The sequence below is a fragment of the Ochotona curzoniae genome, unplaced genomic scaffold (genome assembly GCF_017591425.1).
Source record: "Ochotona curzoniae isolate NIBS_2020 unplaced genomic scaffold, NIBS_Ocur_1.0 contig_1274, whole genome shotgun sequence".
NCBI classification, from domain to species: domain Eukaryota; kingdom Metazoa; phylum Chordata; class Mammalia; order Lagomorpha; family Ochotonidae; genus Ochotona; species Ochotona curzoniae.
Window position 1 is genome coordinate 25158909 of NW_024465023.1, and position 22247 is coordinate 25181155.

The 22247-nt window shown below is 43.0% G+C and overlaps 1 long non-coding RNA gene across 1 annotated transcript in view; it reads right to left on the reverse strand.

Annotated features, from left to right (window-relative positions):
- Positions 1–20836, reverse strand: part of LOC121170738 — a 71405-nt gene extending 50569 nt beyond the window's left edge. The window contains exon 1 of the long non-coding RNA XR_005886046.1: positions 20744–20836. This is a non-coding gene — a long non-coding RNA (uncharacterized LOC121170738). The remainder of the gene's footprint in view (positions 1–20743) is intronic.
- Positions 20837–22247: the final 1411 nt, after the last annotated feature.

Here is a 22247-nt window from a genome sequence, read left to right on the forward strand (position 1 = left end):
CATCACCTGTGCTAACTCCCTTAACACTTTCCTTCCACTTTTTCATAAGTACCTGGAGCCAGAAAATTAATGTGGTAACACTAACAGGAGGAAACACAGATGTTAATATTTTAAGTGCACATGATCTTCACAGAAACAAGTGGAAATCAAAATATTCATTGCCTTATATGCTAAGCCACACACACACATACAGGTTAATAAGCTATGTAGAAACAATTACACAAGGAAAAGGAGGGCGCTAGACTCCTAGAATCAAATTATTGGAAAGGCAACTTTAGAGAAAAGGACAGAGAGAAAGATCATCATCTGCTACTTCACTCCCCAAGTGGCCACAACAGCCAATCTGAAGCCAGAAGCCACGAGCCTCTTCCTGGTCTCCCACATGGGTGCAGGGTCCCAAGGCTTTGGGCTATCCTCCACTGCTTTTCCAGGCCACAAGCAGGGAGCTGGATGGGAAATGGAGCAGCCAGGAAATGAACTGGTGCCCATTTGGGATCCCAGTGGATGCAAGGCGAAGACTTTAGCCACCAGCCTATCTCACTTGGCCCTAATGAACTTTTTAAAGTTACCTGACTTGCATACTCTTGTATCATCCATGATATTCATGTTCAACTACACAAAAGATCTTAATTGTCTTGTATAAAACAATCTTTATATGTTCCAGTAATGAAAGTATCTTACTCTTATAAACCAAAAATATATTTGGATTTCTACTGATGACATCCACTGTCATGCTTGAGAGCCAGAATGGGTGCTGGTTGGCCAAGCTAGGCCACAGTACCCACTGGTAAGTGCCAGGACTGGGTATAAAGTGTGTCAGGCTAGATTGCAGTACTTTCTGGCAAGCACAAGATTCAGGGCTGGCAACAGGCCTGGCAGAGAAACAGGTGTGGTAGGCCCTCCTCTGCTAGGCTGTAGCTCCCGCTGGTAAGCACAAAAGCCAGAGCTGGTGGCAAACTGGGCTGGGCCGGAGGCAGTATCCATCAGCATGTATGTGGGCTGGATATGGGGATAAGGTGAACTGAGTTAAGCTGCAGCACCCATGGATATGCATGACAACCAGAAGGGATGCTTGACAGACCAGGATGGGCTGTAGCACATGCCAGCACATGCAAAATCTGGAGCTGGGAACAGGCCAGTTCACACCCCAACCAGGCCATGGCACCCACTGGTGTGCATGAAGAATAGGCCTGTGGCAAGCTGGGTTGGGATAGGCCACAGCACCCATTAGTTCATGTGAGAGATGGGGCTGGGAGTGGAACTAACCAAGCAGCTTGCATCTACTGGCATGTGTGTTGGCTGGTGGAGAAGACAGACCAAACCTGACCCTGCATTGGCTGGTGCACATGAATCAAACCTGAGGTCACTCCAGGTGAGGTTTCTTGGGGGACTTCCCAATTACATGGGTGAACTCAAACCACGGCCACTGGGAAAAATCACAAAATATGTGGTCCGACCTTGGAGCCCATTTATTGGGACTGGGACTCCTCAACTACTGATGCCTGTGTGGTAGACAGCATGCCCAGCTGCACACAGGGCACATGAAGGCCAGCTCATCTAGGCCAGCAAAGGATGTAGAGTACCTTGTCAGAGGATGGGAAGCAGAACAGGTTGGACAATTCTCCAGCCAAGCTTTACAACAAATTTCTATGTCTGTGGATGCACTATGGTGAATTGGTCAGCTAACAGAATTTGGAAAAATTTTCTCAACCTCAGTGCAACAAAACTGACAATGTCTTAGGACTATCAAACTACTCAAGTAATACTCCTGGAACACTCCCTCCCTGCATTGGGGTCTCTAAGACATCAAATTGTTGTCCCCTATCCCCAGGTGCTGATGTAGTTTGACAGCAAGGAGTGGCATCCTCCCCTTCCCTCCCTGCAAACAGAGAAAAAATTGCAACAAATGTCCCACTCCTCTTCTTCCACACCTCGACCCTCCCTAACCTAGACAGAGACCCACATGAGTATGCATCCATCTCAAGTGTGTAAACAGTATTAAAAATAATATTTAAACATTTTCTTAAAATCTAAAATAGGGAGCATTCATACACTAACATATTTAAAACATCAGATCTTAGGTCCAGCAGGTACGCCTTTACTGATATTAGTCATCATATATTTAACAGTAATCTGTATGATCATATGACTCATGCTGCCACACAACTTTGGTGAAAGAAATAACATTCCAATAAACATCTGACTACATAGATTTCAAGGAGGCAAAAACAAAGCCAATTTGTTGCAAATAACAGAGAGGGTAAACTCTAGCACAATTCTAGTTATCACCATCTAGCATGTTCTATATATTTTTTTTTACTTCTTTGTCTTGTGCATGATATGACTTTTATTCCTATTAGATGGCAAGCAGCCTGAAGGCCAGGAGCTCTGTGCATCTAGTATTTCCAGCACTAAAACTATGCATGGCACACAGCAGGTATTTAATATTTATGAAAAATCTCTAAGCACAAGTCTAGTAATTAGAAAATGCCCTTAATTATACTATTTTTGTCACATATCTACTTGTTCCCTTCAACTATCAATGACATGCACAGACTTGATTTTTTTTGCATTCTCAGTGTAAACATAAATTTTGTGTAAGAATACATGCTCATTATCAATTCTCTGATCATCAACTGTAAAAATAGGCCCACCATAAGGCAATTTGCAAATTTCAGTATTATTCTTGAGAGAGAAATTATTTGAGATGGACAACAAGAGCTACAAGGTCAAGCTGAAAAGGCAAAGGCCTTGAAGGCAGAATGAACTCGGGCAGGAGCTCCCTGGTATCACTGAAAATCTGCATTACAGGTGTATCACCAAAAGGAGAAATAGAGTGCCATCTGGTAAAAGGGAATTATATAAAGTGCCTAGTATTATGCCTGGTAAGGTGAAAGATCCAGACACAAGTCTGAGGAGTAAAGCTATTATAGCCAACTGACTGACATGAAGTCAGTTCTGTTGAGATAATATGTTATGTCAATGAGTCCCTGGAAGTTTACTGTCTGATTTCTGGCTTTACCTAAAACTACTATAAGCAAAATTGTTGTGGTCTTCACAGTGAGGGCTATTCGCCTCTGAGGTCAGAGGGGGGTTAGGTTTTTTTCCCTCTTGTTTCTAGAGACTACATAGAGATTGCTCTATGTTGAATGGTAGCATTAGCTGAAGCAGCATTTAGCAGTTCAACACGCAGTTGAGTAAAGCCTGTGGGAGAATTAGATGATAACATTTCAAGGGGAAATTGCCCATGGACAAAAATAGCAATGAGGCAGGGCAGCCTAGGGTTTAGCAGCAGAATTTTTAAAGAGGCAAAGCCACGCAAGTCCTGTTCTTTTCAGCAAGTATTCTCCTGAGAGGCAGCTCTTTACCTCCAATCAGTGCTGTAGCAGCTGAAGGCTTTAGCCTTTGAAAGCTGAAGCAATTGCTGAGAAGCAGGCTGAACTAACTAACATTTAATTTCACGTTTGCCATTTCTTCCACTCAGACTCCAGGGTGCAAACCCTGGCCAACGCCAGAACTAAGGCTTACAAAAAGCTACATTGGCAGATGTAGTATTGCCAGCATAAGAGAGTCCCGGGGCGGGAGGGGCAGGGAAGGCCTGCAGACCACAGTCCCCACTTTTGCCACTGTGAACATCAAGCCAAAAAACAATTAGGGTGACAGTTACTCAATATGAAGATAATCTAAACCTGTATGTATACTGCTCACTTTTGGCACTTTAAAAATTTTGCAATTCATGCATTGGTCATAAAAATTTTTTAATTCAAACAAATATGTTGTATTTATTAGCAGCTTCAAATGAGGTCTTTATTAGAGGTCATACCTAGAGTTCTTCTTTTTGCGCAATTGATGAATGGAGATGTTACTATTATTGCCAAAAGTCAGATGTGGTAATTTAATGTGACTTCTCCATGACCCTTCCTTGCTGGTAATGGTTTTACAGCCATGCATTTAAAGTAGCTGAACTATCACCAAGATAAAATTGTTATGTAGCTTAAGATTGATGTTTCTGGTATCCTTTCTCTCCAGCACCTCGTTAAAAGAAATGACCTTTATAGAGTCTCCAGCATTGGCCCGGCCCCTTGCAAGTATAAAATGAGCTAGTTCACATTCATAAAGGGACTCTGTGACTTTTCCCTAACTTCTATCCTCCACTCTTGTCCTCCACATGTATCCTTTACAATAACTGTGTCTACTAGTAAAACAGCTGAAAGATCCTACTGCCAGAGGCACTGCTTTCCTATCTCCAGTCTTCCTGACACCCGGGATATAGACCTGTTTCTTCAGAGCATATCGTGTACTTTCTCAAGTGTCTCCCAGTAATCCATCAATCACATTGGAGTTCTCCAGAGAAACAGAACCAATACTGCGTGTGTGGACAGACACACCAAAGGAAATTTATCCTAGGAACTCTTTCACATGATTATGGATACTGAGCAGACCCATAATCTTCCATCTGCAAGCTGAAAAACTATGCAAGCCAACGGCATAATCCAGGCCCAAAGGTCTGTGAACCAGGGCAAGCGTTGTCATAAGAGAACAAAGAGCCTGGTACAATAGCCTAGTGGCTAAACCCTTGCCTTACACATGCCAGGATCCCATACGGGTGCCAGTTCATGCCCCAGCTGCTCCACTTCCCATCCAGCTCCTTGATCGTAGCATGGAAAAGCAGTAGCAGATAGCCCAAAGCACTGGGAACTAGCACCCACATGAGCACTCTGGAAGAAGCTCCTGGCTCTTGGCTTCAGCTCGACTCAGCTCCAGCCATTGCAGCCACTTTGGGGAGTGAATCAGCAGATGAGAGACTGTTCTGTCTTCAATTCTCTATAGCTCTGATGTGCCCTTGCAATAAATAAAACTTTAAAAACACAATGAAAATAATCTAAGTATAAGGAAAATCAAGAAAGTTGATCCTGCAAGAAATCACAACACTGGTTCCAAGTGGTAGGGGGAGGATGGAATTACTGATTGGAAAAGGTATCTGCCAGGCTTCTGGGATACCGCTTATGTCATAGCTCTTTGAGTGGTAGCAAAAATGGGTATTTTTATAAGTATAAATGAAACTATAACCACAAGATATAATTGTACATAATTTCTCTGAAATGCTGTTTTAAAACTGATGCATTCCATGTGCAAACATTAAATATCTAAAATTAGGAACTCAATGTCCCAGGTGCCTAATATTTAATGTAAATGGATTAATCCAAACCAAGTTGAAGTGTATACATGTGACCTCACTCAGCACCTCTTCCCATTACTGCTCTTTTAAGGATCTTATTTTTATATGGAAGGCAGAGTTAAGAGAGGAGAGGAGAGGGAGAGGAATGGAGGAAGAGGATGGGGAAGAGAGAGAATATCCTTCATTGGCGGGTTCGCTCTGCAAATGGCCATGACCAAATCTGATCTGAAGCCAGAAGCTTTATCCAAGTCTCCCATGTGTGTGCAAAGTCCCAAGGCTTTGGACCATCCTCGACTGCTTTCCCAGGCCACAAGCAGGGAGCTGGATAGGAAGTGGAGCTGCCAGGACATGAACTGGCACCCATATGGGATGCAAGCTGTGTAGGCAGAATCTTAGCCTTAAGATAACTTAAGTTGTGCTGCCTACCGCCCCCTCCCATTACTGCTCTTTCGTCTTTATCACCTCAAAGAAACCTTTGTCATGGTTCTTCGTTGGTGATTTCTTAATTTACAACGTTTCAGCTAAAGTCTGGATTGATCTTTGCTTAACACTAATTTCCTGAGTAAAAACGTTATCTGACAGATAGTATTTCCAAAGTGGAATTTTTTTTTTTAATCTTTGGTTTGGGATAAAAAAAAATTCTGGCCCAAAATCTGCCCCCATACTCTCCTTCTCATTAGCAAATCTCTAATGGCCTTTAGGGATCAACCAGACAACCCAGAATCAGATTATTGCTTAGCTTAAGTTCTTATCACATTTGTAAACACCCTCTTTACAAAAGGTTCTAGAAATTAGGACTTGGAATATTTGCAGCCTCTATTTAGCCCTACTGTAAGATCAAAAAGATTGTATTCCAGCCCCAGGCCCCACTGTTTTGCTGCTTTCTCTGCCAAGAACAATCCAGCTACCAGCTTTCTGAGTACCAGTCTGTAAATTATCCAGCCTGCGTCCATCAACCATCTTTCCTTAGAGAAATCTCCAAATATTCTTTTCTATACATTTCTATCAGAAAATACATTGAGCATACTGCTTAATACATATTGCTTGCTTCCAAATTTTGTGTGCCATTATATCATTATATCATGCATATGGAATAGTAATTTTATAAGATTTATTTTATTTTTATTGGAAAGTCAGATTTAACAGAGGAGAGAGAGGAAGAGCTTCCTTCCATTGATTCACTCCCCAAATGGCTGCCATGGCCAGAGCTGTACTGATTCGAAGCCAGGAGCCCAGAGCCCAGAGCCTCTTCCGGGTCTTTCACATGGGTGCTGGGTCCCAAGGCTTTGGGCCATCCTTGACTGCTTTTCTAGGACACAGGCAGGGAGCTGGATGGGAAGCGGCACCCATATGGGATCCCAGTGCATGCAAGGCAAGGACTTTAGCTATCACACCAGCCCCAGAATAGTAATTTTAAAGGGAAAATAAATATAATTACTAACACCTTCTTCCATGCCCAAAAGAGTCACCATGTCAGCTCTGAGGTACACACATCCCACCCTCTTGCTGTGCTTCCTTGCTCCTCAAAACCCCAAAGAGAAGCTTCAAAGACTGATGCTTGTAACAGGGAAGCTGAATGACTCCTGGACTCCCCATCATTAACTTCACCCACAGCAAGTCAGCTTGCCTCTTTGTGTTATATTTTGGGGATCTGGAAGTGATTTCAATTGGAAAAAAAAATGTTCCTCTGCAAAAAAAATGACAAAAAATAATAATAATAGGTTTGAAACCCACTTCTATCGAGCACCCTCTTGGTATGAGCCTCTGAGCGGCCTTTCGTGCAGGTGGCACATGACATCACTCGGCCCCAGCTGTTCCTTATTAACTCAGCCTCTCACTGAAAGATACAGCCTCATACAACTTGATTTTTTTCAAGACAGCCCATTTTGCAAATCAACCAAACACATTAAACACAGACTGCCACATTCCATAAATATAAATTCAACAAATAAAATTCTGTGTCTTCACAGCCTCCGCACGGATCAACTGGAAGTTCTGAAGGACATCGGGCTTGGTGGAGAAGCATTCCTGTGTTGTCACTCTAGCAGAAAATACTTACCAAGCCAACTTCACCTCCAGTGAATCAAAGCTCAGGAGTCACCCAGGAGCTCCTAACCCTCAGAGAGGCCTCTCAACCATTACCCCAAGAGCGGTCTTTGCAAATACGCTCCTTGCCTGCTCTCAGTGTCTAATTAGACCCTGACCATGAGGTTAAGAGGTGGAAAAGAAAGCCAGGACGCCTGCAGACTGCCGCAAGAGTTCACAGCAAAATGACAGCAGTGAGCGTGATCCAAGGAGAAGAATCTACAAGTCACACTTCAGTCATTCAGCCACGGTTTTTTTTTTTTTTAACATGGAAAGGTTGCAGCATCAATAGTGTCATCTTTAATAGAAAGGACAACTACACATAATGCATAATTGCTGGTCTAAATGACTTGTTATTTTGACTGCCTATTCTAAAATGTCTGTAATTGCTTCCAAAGAGACTTTGAATAAATGCTAAGTGAGTACAGGCAATCACTGGTGGAGACATAGCACGGCTTCAGGAAACGTAACACAAATTATTTTGTCATGTGTCAGTTTCCACCAATTCCTGATTATGATCAGAGGCATGTGTACTGCTTCGTCGGGTATTTCTTGTGTGTCTGCTTAGGCAAACAGAAGCAGCATCACATGTAGGTGTAGGAAAGACTATTTCCAAGGGCAATGAATAGAAGCTGCCTGACACTGATAAATTAGTTATGCAGATTTTCATGCCAAATCCTGGCCCTTTCTGAGAATCAAACCAAAGGCAGGCAGAGCATCTCACCGAGGTTCACTGCCATCTCTGCAAATGAACTTGTCCCTCCATCGTACACTTGTTTGCCAAATCCTAAAATAACAAATTATTTCTTTATAACACAATTCTCTTCCTGGAAGAATAGCCTTCAGTGTGAGTTCCGATAGAGCAATAGCTCCTCTAAATGACAGCAAAGGCTTGCAGCAAGGATGTGAGGCACATCTATTTCAGGGCTTCCCATTAGAGGGAAAAACGGTTCCGTAAGAAATAAAGTCATTTCCTGACTCATGGGGATGCCATGTTGAAACCCCAGTTTTCTGTCTCAGGATACAGAGGCTGAGAGAACATGGCTAAGCCTCAAAGAGATAAATCATCCCTTAAGGATTCAGGAAACCTACATGTTAAGGTTCTCCACACATTGACGTACTCACCCAGTGATCATTTGAAACGGTGGTGGTATTTGAGCAATGCAAGTCTCTAAGTACGTGCATACATCTCTCAAGGAACATAGGATGAACAGTCTCTGCTGGTTGACCCTGCCTCCAGGGCCCTAGAAGTCCACAGCCAATGAAAAAGCAGCAGCAGCACAGGAAACAGCCAGTTTGAAGACTACACTCAGAGGGTCATGGTCATCTTTTGGAATTCTTCTGAATTCCAGTATTGCCATGGATGCCAAAACACAACTGAATGGTTGCTTACTGCACCTGGTTGATTGCCTATGTAATTCTGAATACTGAATGGAGCTGGGAGGAGGTATATCAGATACACAAAAACAGAGACCACATACAGACAAGGAAGCTAATTGGAGCACCAAAACCATGGAATAGCATGTTAAACCATTGCCTGTGGTGCCAACATCCTGTATGGGAATCAGTAAAACCCCAGCTTCTTCACTTCCCACCCAACTGCTGGCTGATGGCCCGAGAAGGCAGCACATAATGGCCCAAGTGCTTGGGCCCCTGCACCCACATGGGAGACCTAGTTGAAGGTCCTGGCTCCTGGCTTTGAACCAGGCCAGTTCTGGCCACTGAGGTATTTAGAGAGTGCACTAACAGTTGAAAGTTCCCTCTGACTCTCTCTATGCAACTCTGCCTTTCAATCAAAATCTTTCTAAAGAATAGCTGGGGTCAGTGCTGTGAGTAGCACGCTAAGCCTCCTCCTCCAGCACTAACATCTTATACAGACACAAGTTCATGTCCTGGCTGCCCCACTTCTGTCCAGCAACCTGCGTGTAACCTGGGAAACCAGCAGAGGATGGTCCAAGCCCTTGGGCTCCTGTACCCACAAGAGTACCCAGAAAGAAGCTCTTGGCTCCTGGTTTTAGATCAGCTTATTTAATCACTTTTTAAAACTAGAGAGTTGTTATTCTGTAGCAATAAGATTTTTTAATGATTTATTTTATTTTTATTTGAAAGGCAGATTTAGAGAGGAGAGACAGAAAGATCTTCCATCCACTGGTTCACTCCCCAGGTGGCCTGGTAGCCAGCGCTTAGCCGATCCAAACCCAGGAGCCTGAAATGTCTTCTGGGTTCCCGCGTGGGTGCAGAGTACCAAGGCTCTGGAAAGTGGAGCAACCAGGACACGAATCAGTGCCCACATGGAATTCCAGTTAATTTAAGGCAAGGAGTTAGCCATGAGGCTACCACACCCAGATTAAGCTATATTGATAATTTGCCTTATACAAGGAACTGGGAAATAGCCAACATGTATCATATGATTTTTTGTATTAACTAATCTAACTCTTATAATTAAGCTTGGGAGAAAATATTTACTTATCTCCTTTTGCATAAGGGAAGAACTGAGGACCAGAGAGGTTAGGTAACTCACTCAACCTCTCACAGTTCTTCAGAGAAGAGGAAGGAAGTAACCTCAGGGGCTTCTAGTTCCAGGTCTTCACTGCCATATAATGAGAGCTTAATTTGGTGTACAAAATATTGAAATACCTGCATAGTTTTGTCTTAACAAAACCATCCTTCTAGGCATGGTTTCTAAATTTTTGCACCAAAATACTTACCTTTTGACACCAGTTTCCATCAGCTTCCTGAAGTTCCTTCATAGGGGCAACCTCTGCCTCTCAAACATGACCCTCTTTTGAAGCCAAATTCTCAGTCATGCACATTTGATGCTAAACATTTCTAGTGTTGCATATTTGTTGCATTTTCATATTAGAACAATATGTATTCCCAACTAGATTGAAAAACTAGCAACATAGGAGCTGTAGCTAACACCACTCTATAATCCCCCATCACTAGCCTGTACAAGGACCTCCAGCAAAAAAAGGTAACTTTTAAATAACTCTTAATTTTTTGCAATCAAACTCTACCAACACTTTTCACCAAGTAACAGCAATCTTTTGAGATTGCTAGAAATTTAAGTTTAGGAAAAAAGTTAATGCTTTTTATCTCACTCTATTTCTTTTGACTGACAAAACCAAAAATAATCACTTTGCATCTTCAAAGTGTTTCACCCCCGCAAAAGCAGGGGAAGAGTGAACCATCACAAAGGGGGGGGGAATGTGTTCTGCTCAAGGCAATCAAATAAAGCAACCCCCAACATATAGTTAAAGTACAGTGACTCAGACACAGCTCATGTTTTTAGTCACTTAGAATGCAAAGTTACTCTGAAACACGAATAGTTTTTAAAGCATTACTCAATTTTGCTTCCCCTGATAAAACTAAAATAATCCAATACAATTATCTGAATGGTTATAATTTAAAGATTTAAAATACACACTCAAAACCTAACATTTCAAATTAGTGCCACTCTTTAGGACAAACTCTAATAATAATGATCTGGTATAAAAGTATCCTGGAGTAACTAATTTCCTACCATTTTCTTTTTATTAAGCTAATCTGGAAAAAAAAAAAGTGTTCTTCCATAGAGCTGTCCTGGAGAAAGTACAGCACTATAAAAAACACACACCTACAAAGTCATTACTCAACACTTATAGCCCTTGTTTCCTTTCTCAGCTAAGAAAGCATTCTTTTCCCACACTGGAACATTAAATATGGTACAAGACCTTTATTTAGAAATAATTGAATTTCATCAAACCAATAAACAGTTTCTAAGTGACATTATCACTAGCCCAAGGATGGCAAATATGCTTAACCATACATGGCAGCTCCTTCCTTTCTGTAGCAGAGATCTGAAACTATATCCAAGATTCTGAAATTATATCCAAAAGAGAACATGTTTAGGGTAGCATGACAGCAATGTAAGTGGGAAACAAATATCAGTACCAAAGTCTGCACCACCTACCAAAGCTTACTAAAACACAAACGTTTCATCGGAAATGACGGATGTGTGCCAGGAATTTCACAGTTCTGGATTGTTTGGTTAGCCTTAAATGAGAATTCATTGCTAATAAATGACCCAGATTTACCAGCCAGAATCAAATAAGAACCGAACATTTATTCTTCAGCCTGCTACCTGCCAAGCTTTGAACTTGCTGCCTTAACTCAACCCCACACACCCACAGCCATATCTAAAATGTCTGTCATTACCAATAACACCCCTCCATTAAATTTCAATCATTCTACTTCCTAAACACTACTTCCTATCTCTCACACTTATTCCCTCAAATATTGAGTCTCTACTTCCCTGCTATGTCCAACCCATGGGTCCTATCACCCATTCACTATTCTGTATCTCCCTAATTCTTACTAACCTATGCACTCATCATTAAGTCCATAGGCCATAAACAATCTAATTTGCATTCATTATGAACTCCAGGGCTTCTTTTTCTTTTTATCATAACTACCTATGTAACCCCACATCCTGTTATATTCAGATCTCTGCTATTCCAAGTCTGCATCCATACGATTCATAGCTTTAATTATTATTCTCAAGTCACAATTATCTCAAAAGGATCCTTAGTACGGCTGATATCCCCCATATACTTCTATTTCCTCAGACTCTTCAACTCTTTCCTCCTTACATAACCACAACTCATGGATCTTTTTTTCTGCTTTCACGAAAAAAACATAAAAACTATTATAAGACAATTCTCACAGGCCATCAGGACTCCAGCAATCTGCCTACCTGAGTCTGTATTTTCTACCCTCTTGTGATATGATGCAGAACTGCCCTTGTTCTCATCAACAACCAAGCTCTCTACATGCATGCTAGAGCCACCCTCTTGCTTGAACAATCACATTAATGACTTCTAAATATGATAAACACCCCAAATCATTCTCCTCAACTGCACAATAGTTAGTACATTTAACTACCAATTCAGTCTGTTGAAACACATCTCAAAAGTTTTCATGTTCAAAACATCTGAAATCCACCAAAAACCCACGCATCCCATACACATCCCTATTACAGTACATGGCAGCTTCCATCATTCTAACCGCTGATTCTGAAAATCTGGAGGTAACACACACCCAGTCCACCAGCAAGTCCTTTCAACTACTTCTGTGGCTAACCACTCTGCATCTACTTCCTATTGCATGGTCCAAGCATCCATTGTCTCTCACCAGGTCTCCTTGATGGTGTCTTTGTCCTACTACAGTCTGTTAACACAGCAACCAAAATGATTTTTTTAAAAGATGAAATTGCAGGTGGGCATTTAGCTCAGTGGTTAAGTCACTGCTCAGGACACCACACCCGCAAGTGCCTGATTCAAGTCCAAGATGCTCCACTTCCAACTCAGCTTTTAAATGCGCTCTGGAAGACAAGTGATGACGACTGCCACTCGTACAGGAGACCAAGTTGGAGTTTTTGGCTCCTGGCTTTGACCTCGCTCTTGCAGCCATTTGGAGAGTGAATCAGTAGATGGAAGGTGTGTCAGTCTATCCTATAGCGTTTGAAGTGAAAATGAACTGTTTAAATTCTTCTGCTTGAGATGCTTTAATGCATTTGTATTTCACTCAAAATAAATGCCAAAGTCCTTTTGGAAACCAAGACCTTAAAATGCTCTCCCTGGAGACACCTCTCTGACCAAAACTTGCTGTACTTCCCACTCCCTCCACTTCAATCATATTAACGTCTTTGCTCTCTGAATATGGCATTAATCCTCCCACATAAAGGTCTCATTTTACTAACTGCTCGTTCTGGAATGCACTTTATCCAATTTTCTGCCGATCACTTCCTCATCCTTTTAATGTCTTGCATGAAATTTTTCTTGATGAACTCCTTGCCAACCACCCTATTTAAATCTGGGGAACGCTGCGGCTTGCTCTTTCACATTGCACTATTTTACTTTTCATAGCAGTTTTCACCCTCAGACATATTAGCCATTCTGTACATGCATTTGTTCATCTTTCTACTCTAGCCATGATAAAACTGCGTAAGGACAGAGCCTTTTACCTGTTCCTTGGAGGTATTCAAAGCTCAAATTATTACCTACCGCAAAACAGTCCTTTTGCTTTTGATTTGATGAAGGATTGGATGTTGTCTCACTTTATCACCACTTAAACCTTGAACATTATTATACCTTCCTGATGCATAAAGTGAGGGGCAAATAGTTTAAATCATTTTTCCAATGTAATGCATCAAATGAATACAGTAGTCAAGATTTGAGCCCCATGGAAAGTAGGAATTCCCTAAGCAGATAAGATCATGTCCCACACTCGAGTGCCTGTGTTTAATCCCTGACCCATCGTCCAGACTTCAGGCTCCATGAAAACAGACCCTGGGTGGGACTGGTGCTGGATCAAGTCATTCAAGGAGTCAACCAGCAGATGGGAGGGTTCTGCCTCACGCTGTTGCTCTGTCTTTCTCAAATAATAAATTATTTGACCAGCATGTTTGCTTTCAATGGCTATCCAACTGACAATAACCAATTTCTGAGACCAGTACCATGGTATAGCAGGTAAAGCCACCATCTATGACACTTATATCTTATACAGGCATTGGCTTATGTTCCTGAAACTCCACTTCCCATCAAGCTCCCTTCTAATGGCCTGGGAAATCAGTAGAAGATGGCCCAAGGTCTTGTACCCCTGTTACCTATGTGGGAGATCTGAATGAAGCTCCTGGCTTTGGCATGACCCATCACTGACCATTGTAGCCACCTGGATGTTAATGGAAGGCGTGTGTGTGTATATGTGTCTCACCATATTTTATTTGAAAGGCAGAATTACATCTTTTGAAAATTCTGGACTTTTCCTCCATGGCTCTTTGCTCAGAGTCTGCAAGTCTCTGTCAAATCAATGTCTTAAAAAGAGGAACTACTTCATGGCTAAATTTACTCTATTTCAAAATCACAGACATAGCAAGCGAGGCTGAGTCAGAGAAAGATCATTCACTGGTTCACTTCCTGGCCTGCAACAGCTGGGCCCTGGAAAACTGTGTCACTCTCCCAGGTGATTGGCAGACAGCCAACGACTTGAGTCATCGCTCAGTGCTTCCCAGGGATCACATGAGCAGAAAGCTAAAAGATGTGGAACTGGCACCCAAACTCAGGTACTCCAAGATGTGCACTTGAAACCTGCCCACTATCCTTCATCTCTTACATGAACTGTATCACTGGGTACCCAAATGATAGGTGAAAGCACTCTTTTGCTGAAGTATTCTACTTAAGCAATGAAGCATAAATTCTATTTTTTAAGCACTAAGCTAAGCACACAGCATCAGCTGCTACTATCATATGAAGAGAGGCATCAAGACATGTGGAGCCTGATGAAGACTATACCTCAATCTCACCCTCTCCAAAAAAAAAAAAAAAAAAAAGTGAACTTGAACCTGAATAAACCTCTGGTTTGAGAATTCAACTTCAGCTTTAGTGACATTTGGAATTCAATAATGTGTTGTGTGTTGTCGGATAAACTTAACACTATTCGCAACCGACTTCTACCTCCCTGATGTGAGCAGCACTTTCATGTCTGTTTTGAATATCAAATAGGGGACCAGGCATTTGGCCCCACAATTCAGCCTCCACATAGAACACCTGCACCCAATAGTTAAGTACCTGATTTGAGTACCAGCCCTTCTATTTCTAATCCTGCTTCTTGCTAAGGGGGATCCTGGGAGGGTACAAGTGACAGCTTAAGTATTCGGGTCCCTGTTGTCCATGTGGGAAGCCTAGGTAGAGCTCCTGGCTCTGGCTCTAGCCTGGCCCAGCCCTTCTATTGTCATCAATTAGAAAACCTTTTTCTTCTCTCCTATTCTGTCTCTCCCCCTCCCTCAAAGATAATCTTTTAAAAAATAAAAGCAAACTCTTCAAACCCTGCCAAATAATCTCAGGGGTTGGAGAGGCGTAAGTCACCCCAGTAGGAGGACCTCTAAATACAATGCTTGCACCGAGCCGGCAAAATCAATGATACAGGGACAGCGTTACAGCAAACTACAAGGATACAATCAACCAAACCAAGCTGTGGGAAACATCATATTAAAGAACCCAGATTCTTTTTAAGATTTTTTTTTTTTTAGTGGAAAGGCGGATTTACAGACAAGACAAAAAAAGATCTTCCATCCACTGGATCACTCTCAAGTAGCTGTAACGACCAGCGCCAAGCTGACCTAAAGCCAGGAGCCAGGAGTTTCTTCTGGGTCTCCCAAGCAGGTACAGGGTCCCAAGGCTTTGGGCTGTCCTCGACTGCTTTCCCTGGACACAAGCAGGGAGCTGGGTGGGAAATGGAGTGGCTGGAACACAAACTGGTGCCCATATGAGATACCTACCGTATGTTACAGGAGAGGACTTGAGCCACTAGGCAATCGCACCAGGCCCCAAAAGACCCAGGTTCTTACACAAACTAATTTCCAGTCAGGAAAGATAGGGATTAAGGGAGAAAATTAGTCAAAAAAAAATTTTTTTTAACCTTAGGAGTTATTTTCTAAGCACGACTAAGCTACAGGGCTTATGGATACACAGATTCTAAAACTGCAAAGACACTATGGGACACTTGATTGGCCTTGGGATTCTTAACTAAATTTTATTTCTTGGGTGGCATTTCAATTTTCTGCATCCATGTACCTTACACTGGAAAAACAAAGACATTAAAAAAAAAAAAAAAAAAAAAACCTCAGCGGAATAGCCTTCCTCTCTACTTCACAAGGGTTGAAATTCGGTGGGAACCATCCGTGCGGGGAAACATGTCAATTTATCAAGTTCAGGTCAACATTTATGCTCCTTCAGCTTAGGGGTGCAAATTCTCATCACTCTGTCAAAATCTTAGTAAACCGCATTGTCACTTACACCAACCATATGCACCATGTCCACATCTTGGTCTACAACTGAACAAACGGGTCCTGACAAATCAGCAAATATCCACCAGGGACCCTTCACGACCAGGCAGTCTGCCAGGCACTAGGAGCGGGGCCCAAAGCAAAGCAGTGACATCTTGGCTAAAGTGAACAAAGCTCATGAGAACTGTGGGATCCGAGTGGAATATCTGTAGGATGGTCACTTTTAAAAGGATTTGCAGACCAGAGAAGGGGAGAGGGGGAGAGGAAGAAGAGGGAAAGGAGGGAGGGAGGAAGAGAGATTCCACAGGTGTATCTCCTTTCTTGCAAAAGACATGCTCCTGAAGAGTTCTGGGGTGATTAAATTTTATAACTTTAATTATATTTTCTCATTGACTTACATTATAATCAGAGAGTGGCTTTATCTACATTTTAATCCAATCTTCAACTGGCGGCGGCTCCCAACAGTTTAAGTTCCCCTGCTTCTCTGTCAAGTAGTTAGCAGTTTATAAACAAACATTTAAAGGCACTATTTGAAGGAATCCTTGAGTGAACCCTTTAAAACAAAGAATTCTTTGGTAATAGAATCATCAGATTGGAGGCTCACCATGCTTTCATGAAGTAGAACATGCGTATGCATAGAACTGCAATGTCTTCTGACAGGATTTCCTTTTAATTATACTCCTTTCCCTAAAGATCAAAATCTGGTGCGTGTCCTTTAAGAGAACATGTTGCATTACTCTGCCCACTTTTCTTCCAAGAACATTAAGAGCATTCTGTCCAGACTCACAAAAAGAATTACTAAGTGTAACCCATGTTACTGAGTCATGTCACATGATAGTACCCTAACTTCTCAGGTATTAAAAATTACACATCAAGAACCAAATGCCACGAACACCAGGAGAGAGAACATTTGCAATGACTCGCCTACTGGTTCAATTTATCGGGATAGATGTGCAGGCAGATGACTTTAGAACTTTCTCTTCAGTACTGGCCTTCCCAGACATCACAAGTAGGTTAGTGGAAATGCAGACGGAGCTCAGCAGTCCTTTCTTTCCCAACGGTGTCACCATTTTTCTCCCCTGCTCCTCCACAATACCCCACCAGCCTGCCCACCTGCAACTCCTCACTTCGCCATTTCCCCATCAGCGTTTGACTTACTCAGTCCTACTGAAAACTTTTCCAGAACAAGCCAAGACAAACGCTTCTCTTCAGCATCAAGAGCATGAAGCCCTCTTACATTTGACGTCGCTTGGTCTGCAGCTGGGTCCACTGCATCGGACGGTAGTCCCAAGCTGCTGTTGAGTATCAGGACTCTAAACCACTAACCGGGCTCCAGCTGGTTTAGGTAAGGCTGCTATTGCATTTCATCCTGCTTGGGTTTCTGAGCTGGTTTTTAATATAACAGCTCACTCTGCTGGTTACACATACCCAGACAGACAATTTCTGGTGGGTTTCAATCTGACTGGCTGTGTTATTTCTAATTAAATTTAATCATGTCAGACATTAATTCTGGAGTAAACGGGTAAAGCCAGTTCACCTTTTTCCCCTTTGGTGACAAGGCTAACTTCCAATAGGCTTACGTACATCATGTACTGAGTTTGTGGTAGCTCATTATGCAATAAAATACAGCTATGAAAAAAAAAAAAAAAACAATGGAATAGAAAACCTCTGCTAAATGCATTCCTCATCCGTGAGAAACAAGTGAACAAGTAAGAGCATCACAAATTAGGACAAGTGCTTCCACTCACACACTCCACCTGCCTTTGCTCGTGTAAGAGATGAGAATCTAGCAGACAGATCTAACGGGTATTTCAGACAGGTTTTCCTTACCCCTGCATTATTGGCTGCCTGAATATCATCTCTGTCTACCATAGGTAGAGCCCCAAGGAGATAAAGGAACCAGACAAGCACCAGCCCAAATAAAAAAATCTGGAACTCAATAGATACATGTGAGTAGCAGGCTAAAATGCCTGCTAATGTCAAAACCGACCCCCCCAGAGGCAGACATAAAACCAAGAACTGCAGCACAGGCAACAAAGCAGCTACAGCCAATGACGTCCATAGAGAAAAAGAGGCTCAATCAAAACAGACAAGGGCCTGGCACGGTGGCCTAGTGACTAAAGTCCTTACCTTGCACGTGCCATAATCCCATTTGGGCACCAGTTCTAATCCCAGAGGCCACACTTCCCATCCAGCTCCCTGCTTGTGGCCTGGGAAAGCAATTGAGGACAGCCCAGGGCCTTGGGACCCTACACCCACATGGGAGACCGGGAAGAAGTTCCTGGCTCCTGGCTTCAGCTTGGCTCAGCTCCAGCCGTGGCAGCTACTTGGGGAGTGAATCAACAGACGGAGGATCTTCCTCTCTATCTTTATTTGCAGTATCTTTATTTGCAATAAAAATAAATCTTATTTTACAAAAAGCAAAGACTGCTTGCCACCACACAGCAGGTACCCCAGATTTATCCATACATGGTTTGAATGAACGAGAATTATAAGGAAAGGATTTAACTTCGCAAGGGACCAAGAAACAAGTGGATAATGTAGTATCAATGGAAAGCAAAGACAAAGACCAATATCTAGGTAATTCTTAAGAGGCCACAGAGACGCGAATCCCCAACTGGGAGCCGTTCCAAGATGCAAATTCCACAGCCTCACGCCAGACCTACAGAATCTGACACTGCAGTCAAGCACAACCACCATGGGAGCCAAGAAGCCCTCCAGGGAATTCTCATCAATCTGTTGTAAGAACCTCTAGCTAAAGAAAAGAGATTCGGTCAAGATTTTGTTTTCAAAGTCTAACAGTCTTACCTCTGGCTGCATATTAAAAAAAAAAAAAAAAAAAAAGCTGAGAAACTTCCAAATCACTAATGGCCAGGCTGGCTCATGACCAGAAACCCTGACCTAATTAGTGTGAAGTGGGACCTGGGCACGGACATGATTTACAATGATTTACAGGCTTTCCAGGTGATTCCAATGTGCCCCAGGCCAGGCAGCGTGGAAAGACACCGTTCAAGACTGCTACGCCAAAGACCTGCACAGGAAGGTTTGACTGATAGGCCTCCCAAGGATGCACACATACATTCTCGCTGTCAAGCACTGCTGTGCTTTTGCTCAGGCAAGGGAAACTGCCTTTATTTCAGTCGCACAGGGGGGAAAAAAAGAGAGAACATCAGCAGCCTTGTACAGTCCCTACTGTCACGCCCTCAGAGCTGGCTTTCGTCTGAGTTGGCTTTCTGTACTCTGGAGCTGGACTGCCCCCTGGGAGTCCCCGAGGAAACAAAGTTGTACTTCGTTCCACGCACAGTGGCAGCGGGCCCCTCCCCCACACCGGAATTGTTAGCCACTTAACTTCCCCACAGACCGCCCTGAGACAGCAGTACGCACCAGCAGATGCCTCCAGAGCTGGAGATACGCCTTCAGGAGCTTTAAACCACCAGCCCCTCAGCTACTCCGAGACCACTAAGGTCTCAGTGGGAGAACGGAAACGCTGAACAACTGCAGTGGGGAGAGACAAGGCTGGAGGCACGCCCCTCCTGGGGGAACACACAAGCCTCAAGGATTCAGGAGCAGCGTCGGGTAACTGTCTGCACAAGCCAAGCCCACAATAAGCCAAGTCCACCTGTGCGAAGAGTGGGGGGAGGTGGGGAGGAGCAGTCGGCACAGTTCAAGCCACAAGATAGAAACTGTTACTATTTGCTGGATTTGGGCCTTCAAAATGGCAAGTTCGTGTATTTCAACCCAATAATATGCCCCACAAGCAATCACTTTATTGTTATTATCCTAGGCCGAATGAAATCAAGTTTCATATAGATCTATAATTTCAGAGTGACCACTTGGCAATACACCATGTTGATAAAGGTGAATTTTCCTGTCACACCGAGTCTTTATCAGAATAGAATATCCACTTACCAAAAAAAAAAAAAAAACTTTATGCACATATGGTCTCTAAAGGTATTGTCATTTCCTTTCCTCCTTTCCTCATTTCAGAATTTTTAGCAAATCGCCAATAAAACTGCCAGTGGGGCTTTAAAAAAAAATCAGTCTTGCTACATCCTTGTTCAAACTGAAAATACTGTCCATCGCTTTTCAATTATGTCTTTCATAAAAGCCATAAATTTGCTGATGAAAGATGAAATCATGTATTCGCACCACCCCCAAACACAGCTTAAAGTACTTAAAGGACTCCATGCAAGACACGGAGGGAGAGGCAGCAGCCACGCTCCTCCTCAGGTGAAGGCTGAGCAGGGGCCACCTTGTGGCTAATTGCCGAAAGAAGCACTTCTTGAACCACAGTGGGGACAGAGACAGAGGGACCCCTTCAGTCATGGAGTCTGAAAACTTGCTGCTTGCTTCAACAAACAGTACCCTGGCATTTACTGAACAGAGCCACATTCTCCGTCTCAGGAGACAGAAGGAGCGCAGCTCCGTGGAACTCCACACTCCCTTGCTACTTTCTGAAGTTTCATGGCTTCAGAGTCTCAGGCAACCTGCATTTTAAAGCAAATGGCTGCTAAGGACTTGCAATCTGCTCACCAGTGGGTGCAGCTTTACGAGGGGTTATTGTCCCATGTTCTAACACTATGCTGTAGATACAGTGTATCGTAGCATCCTAAAATAAGTTTGATTCTAAAATTAAGCATGGAACATCACTGTACCTGTGTGAAGTCACCAGTTGGGGAAGACGGGGAATTTGGCTTCGACCACACTCCATCACTAACTGGTTTGTGTGGCTTGTTCATCCTCAGTTTTTTTTTAATCTGTGAAAGCAGGAATTAGGAAGATAGATTTTCACAGAATTTTAGCACTTGAATCCCCTCTCTCCCCCAAGCACCAACCCCCCACTCCCACCTGCCAATAAGCGTTTTCAGGACTTTAGTAACCCAAAGTAACCAAAACGTAGCAGTTGTCTGGACATATAAAGCAAAACCCCCCAGCCGCCAGCCACCACCAGCCATCCCCTCTTCCCGAACCCCTGAACCCACCTCTGCTCAAGCCTGGGTACCCAGAATTGAAGGTCACTGGGCCAAGGGATTTTCAAACTGCCAGTTTTTAAGAGGCAAGGATTTGATGAGGACACCTTGTAGACATATTTGCAACCTTTTGGCCTTGAAAACATTACACACGCTGAGTGAGCAGAGAACAGTTTAACTCTGCATCCAGCCATGTGCCCCTGCCTCAGAACCCAGGAGAAGGTCTTTTGACGAGCACTAGATAAATCACCCTTTCAAATTACCCAGAGTGCTTGGGGCCCAGGCAAAATCACTGATGATTTGCTCCATCTGCTACCTGCTTTGGCCTTATGGTGGCCATTGCAGGTTGAGTGAACCAGCTGCCAGATAAGGCATGATCCATCCGCATTGATTACTCAGAACTGTGCTTGCGCTAATGACCTTTTGAACTTAAGTGCTTTCCTTACTTTGATGACAACACCTGCCTTTATTAATGACTGTTTTTCTGTCTGATGATAAAATGTGTTTGCATTTTCCCTTTAGCCCTGAAACCTAACTGTTGAGTGACCTGGGGAGACTATTATCTTGATGGATTATGAGACCCCATAGGAAGACTTAATTTGAGAACAAAATAGGTTGAGAATTGATGGAAATAAGCCAAATGGATTTACTAAGTAAGGTATCTACTGCAGAGGCAAGTGATAAATATCTTTCAACAAATAACAGCTAATTCATTTAATAATTAATTCACTTAGTTTGCATCGAGAGTGGTCCAGGCACTGTGTTAGATGCCAAGGATACCCTACATAAGACCCTGTCCCTATCTTCAAGTGACTCCTTCAAATCCCCTACCACCACGCAAGTAAAAAAAAAAAAAACAAGTGAAGCACAACATGATAAGCATCACAAGTGAGGCGGGCAGAGCTCACTTGCCAAGGAGAGAGCTCCGAGCTTGGGGCTGGGAAAGTACGCCAGAGTGACTCCTCACCTAGCGCCTAAGGGATGACACGGCAATCCCTACTTTCTCCTTTGCTGACTGCGACCAAAACCATCAGTGTTCTTCTTTGAGGGAACATGCCACATTACATTTGGCATATTCCCTTGCAGATTGCAGTTAGATGTTGCCACATGACAAGAGTTATTTAAGATTTATTAATTTGAAAGAATGACAGAGAGGGCCCAGCATGATGGCTCATTGGTCAAATCCTCA